Source organism: Elephantulus edwardii, unplaced genomic scaffold, assembly GCF_000299155.1.
Source record: "Elephantulus edwardii isolate Elephantulus edwardi_28Jun2011 unplaced genomic scaffold, EleEdw1.0 scaffold00352, whole genome shotgun sequence".
NCBI lineage: Eukaryota > Metazoa > Chordata > Mammalia > Macroscelidea > Macroscelididae > Elephantulus > Elephantulus edwardii.
The window spans coordinates 56,301-61,253 of NW_006400102.1; the positions used below are offsets into that span (position 1 = coordinate 56,301).

The following is a 4,953-nucleotide window of genomic DNA, read 5'->3' on the forward strand; positions in this document are numbered from 1 at the left end:
AACTCATAGCAACCCTCCATCAGGTTTCTGAGACCTTCAATATAGATTGAAGCTCAATGTCAAGAAGACAAAGATTCTCACCAGTGGACCAATTGGCAGCATCATGTAGATGGTGAAGAAATTGAGATTGTTCACAGCTTTAGTTTGCTTGGCTCCACAGTCAACACTCTTGGCACCAGTAGCCAGGAAATTAAAAGACGTATTGCAATGGGAAAGTCTGCTGTTAGTGACCTCTCCAAAGTACTGAAGAGCAATGGTGTCTTTCTAGAGACTAATGTGAGTCTGATACAGGCCGTGGTCTTTGCTATCACTTGTTATGCATCAGAGAGTTGAACAATGACTAAGGAGGATAGAAGGAGAATTGATGCCTTTGAGCTGTGGTGCTGGAGAAGAGTATTGAGGGTACCAATATTGAGGGACTGCTAGAAAAACAAACAGATTCATCCTGGAAAGGGTCAAACCAGGCATCTCCTTGGAGGTAAGGATTCTGAGGCTCCATCTAACATACTTTTGACATGTAGGAGGGACCAGTCCTTGGAGAGGGACATCATGCTTGGTAGGGTGGAGGGACAGCACAGGAGGGGAAGGCCCTCTATGAGGTGGATTGGTTCAGTGACTGGGGCAATCTGGATGGGTGTATCAGAGACAGTGTGATTGGTACAAGACAAAGCAGAGTTTAGGACTGTTTTACATAGGGTCACTATGAGTCACAAATGACTCAATAGCCCATAACAACAACAGAGAAGAAAATTCATTTTTCTCCTGAGGAACCCCTTAGTGGGTTTGGACCACCAGAGATGTGCAACCTCATGTGGAGACTGTAGAAGCACCAGCCCTGCTATCCCCCATGGTATCCTGTTTGGCAGATGCTGGATATATTAGGCTTGGGTCATGTCCCTTGAAGATCCCAGGCCAGAAGCCCATAGCAGGATGTCAGATGATGGGAATGATCTGCAAAGTGGACTTCCCTTGCCAGCCTCCGTTACTGTTTCAGGGATCCTCTCAGTCTTCATTCTGGCATCTAAATAGCTGGATTCTTAGCTCCAGAGGAAAGGCTCTGAGGTTCCTTCTCTGGATTTAAAGCAAGGAGATAGAAACTTCTCAACTCTCTCCATGGAATTTTTGTCATAAAACTCCCCTAAATCTATGTCCACTAATGTTTCTAGTCTGAGAGTCCCAGCAGAGGAGCAGACCTCACATATTTTGTGCCATTTCTGAATATGATTTTGAATACCATTTTCAGGTATTTGTGGGCTTTGGTTGCAATTTCTATTTAAACATTCTTCCACATAGGAAAATACTTTCCTCTTTCCAAAATTCAAAGCAGAGGGTCAGGTATGTCCTTGAAACCCAACACCTGAAGTTGGCAGTCTGTTGTGTAGCAAGAGAATGAGTTCCATAGAAGAGTCTGAAAAGAAACATGGTCTGAGTAGTCAGGCCCCAGAACTGCATTGGGACCAACAAAGATAGGCATTATCATTCTCATTGTCATCATCACTGCTTGACATGAACCAGGGAAGGACTCCCAAGGAAGACTTTTAAGATCAAATTGAGAAGGAATAATAGCAGAAGAGATGGGACATGGCTTACAAAGATTTTAGGGGACAGGACATACAAAGATGTTAGGCAGAAGGAAGTTAGCAGCTTCCTTCCCAGAGAGTGTCTCCTAGAACCCTGGCTTGTTTGTTGGTTGTGGGAGCCTAGTTGGCAGCTTTGATACCATAGGAGCTTTGAGGGGGATGCTTTGGGAATGGTGATACTCCAGGGACTATGCCCATGTTTACCCACAGTAGTCAAGAAGGAAATTGCATGTGAAAGTCTTGGAGTGGAAATGCTATTTTATTGCAATTATCCATAAGCCTGTTGTTTACATGGGGGTTTTACAGAGAATTCAAAGCATATCTTTCTGTTGCTTTGGCCATAAAGGTACATCAACTGAGTGGTCAAAAGGGCTGAATCCTTTTTATAAAAATTATAACCAAATGGCTGAGTAATTTCCACCAGAGAAGAACTTACTCTATGGTCTATTTCTCATGACTTCATAAAACCTTTTAAGGAATGAACCTTGAATCCCTGCATGAGGCTCACCCCACCTGCCAGTCCTAAGTTTCCAAACACAGGTAAAACAGCTGTTGAAATTGGATGCAGATTTCTTTCTCCTACACAGAGCAAAGCACAGGACATCCTCTAGGATGCCTTCTGGGACAAAATAAACCCCAGAGGCAAGGGTAATGTGCTTTCAAGAAAAACAGAACACCAGACTGGAGGTGGAACATGGTAATCCATAGAAAGTGAAAGATCCCAAACAAGAAGAGAGTGAGAATTGGGTAGAGAAGTAGCCAGAGACTTTTGGGTAGAAGAAGTGTTGTTACAGGCCAATAAGCCTTGGGTATATTGTCCAAAGAAGGAGAGCAGTAGGAAGCAGTACTTTCATAGGGAAAAGATCCCATTCTGGAAGAGACTACTTAAGCCATGCCATGTAACAGAAGAGTTGTTAACAGTATTGACGAGACTAGACTCTAGGCTTAAAAAAAGGAGTGACCTAAAGAGCTTTGGGTCTGTTAAGTCTATCTTACTGAGTCAACATTACTTCTTCTTCTTCTTGTTAGGTTCATTAACTCAAGTACAACTTCTGACAACCCTGTGAACAACAGATAGAAATCTTGCTATATCCTGACAAACTGCCGTGTTCAAACTTGCTGTGTCAACCCATCTCCTTGAGGATCTATCTCTCTTTCCCTAATCCTCCATTTTTCCATGTATGATGTCTTTCCCAAAGACTGGAATCTCTACACAATATGCCCAGAATGTGTGAGACAAAGTCTCACTAGCCTTGCCTTTAAAGAGCACCTTGGTTAAATTTGCTTGTTATTTTGGCAGTTCACGGTATATTCAATACTTTTCACTCCACTACAATTCAAAGGCATCCATTATTCTTCAGTCTTCCTTATTCATTATCCAACTCTCCCATACATAAGAAGCAATGGAAAATACTGTGGCTTGAATCAGGTGCCTTTAAGTCTTTAAACTCATATCCTTGATAATTAGCACTTTAAAGAAGTAATTCAGAGCAGATTTACCCAATGCAACACATCTTTTGATTTTACCAACACAACCATGAGTGTTGACTGTAAATTCAAGTACAATGAAAACATTGACAAATGCAATCTTTTATACCCCTAACATGATGTTGCCTATTAATCTAGTGGTGAGAATTTGTTGTTGTTCTTGTTGTTCTCTAGATGATGAGGTGTAATCCATACTGTAGACTCTAGTCTTTGATCTTCTGGAACAAGTGCTTTAAGTTTTCACTTTCTGCAAACAAGGCTGCATCATCTATATAAGGCAGGTTGTTCATGACTCTTCCTCTAATCCTGATGCCACATTCTTATTAATATAAATCCAGTTTCTCATACTAGTTGTTCAGCATTCAGATTGAATAGGTATGGAGGAAAGATATAATTGCATGTGTTTTGTTGTGTACTGTTGAGTTGGAACTGACCCATAGCTCCAGGGAGTTTTCAGAGGCAGTTAGTTAATTACATAGGAGGAGATTGCCTATTCTTCTCCTTCAAAGCAGCTGGTGGTTTTGAACCACATTCTTTTTAGATTGCAGTGAAATCTTTACCACTAGGCTATTAGAGCTCCATAATTTTGAATCATGCAGAATTCCCTTGTTCTGTTTAAAGAGTTGTTTCGTAGTCTATGTACAAGTTGTGCATGAGCATATTATGTTCACAATTCCCAGGCTTATTGATATACTATGAAATCATGCAGTTTAAGTACCAAGTTTGTTTTCTTTTTATACCCAGAACAGTGAAGATACAAATCACTCCTGTTGCCCTGAAAAGTTTCTAATGCCTCTTTCTTTGGATCTCTACACTACCCCTACTCCTAGCTTCAAGAAAACATTTCGTCACTATTAGCTTAGCTGTGCTTGTTAAAAAAAATGTTTTCAAGGAATTACAAAGCTACTTTTAATACTTTTTGGGTGAGCCCCACTGGAATAAAAAACACTGGGAAGGGGTAACTCCCTTACCCCAAGGTGTGGCCAGAGGGAGAGGGGTTACCTGAGGGGAAGGAAGCACAAAAGGGACTCCCTGCAGACTCAGGGCAAAGGGAATGCCATCGGTGCTGGGACCTGTGAGTACTACGGGAGGAAATGCGAGCGGTGGGACTGGCTGCAGGCACACAGGTGAAGGGCAAGAGCGTTGGACACGAAGCCACAACGCTACTTGGGTTCCTCCTTCTCGTTTGCCTTTTTCTGCTTCTGCTGCATGCTCTCTGCTTGCAGGCAGCGGCGGGAAGGCCGTCATGTCGGCACTTTCCCTTAAGCGAGTTGTTGCTCTGCTTTTTCATATTCTTCTGGCACGCGACCTTGCGCTGGTTACCATGGGTCATGGCTACGGCAGCTGCTCTGGCCTGCCTAGATTGCGTCCCCTCGTTCTGTCTGACGTTACAGGCCCCTTGTTAAAGAATTTTACATAAATGGAATCAAGCCACATGTACTGTTTTGTGTTGGGATTTTTTTTTTTCCACTTGGCATAATGATTTTGAAACTCATCCCTGTTGCTTAATTAATCAATAGTCCATCTATTTTTATTGCTCAGTAGTATTCCTGAATGAGCTGTGTACAATACATGTAATTGTAAATTTTTAAAGAATTTATCCCTCCAGGAGCGAAGCCATATAGCAGAAAAGCCAGAGTGGAGTGAAGCCAGACACGAGTTTGACAGTTGGAAGTTGAGTAAGGTCCCCACACATACTCAATCACCGAGAGTCTGTGCACACACACACCCAGCATGTGTCTGTGTACCCATCTGGCACCCATGACCACGTGATGCCCATAGTGCCTGCGCCCATCTGGCACTCTGCCTTGCACCTCCTCAAATCCAGTCAGCTAATTGCCTTCAGTCCAGACAGCCTTGGTCTGCAACAGTTATAAAGAGAAAA

The 4,953-nt window shown here is 42.6% G+C and overlaps 1 pseudogene; it reads right to left on the reverse strand.

The window, feature by feature from the left end:
• Positions 1-4,231: 4,231 nt before the first annotated feature.
• LOC102867142 lies at positions 4,232-4,401 on the reverse strand (annotated as a pseudogene).
• Positions 4,402-4,953: the final 552 nt, after the last annotated feature.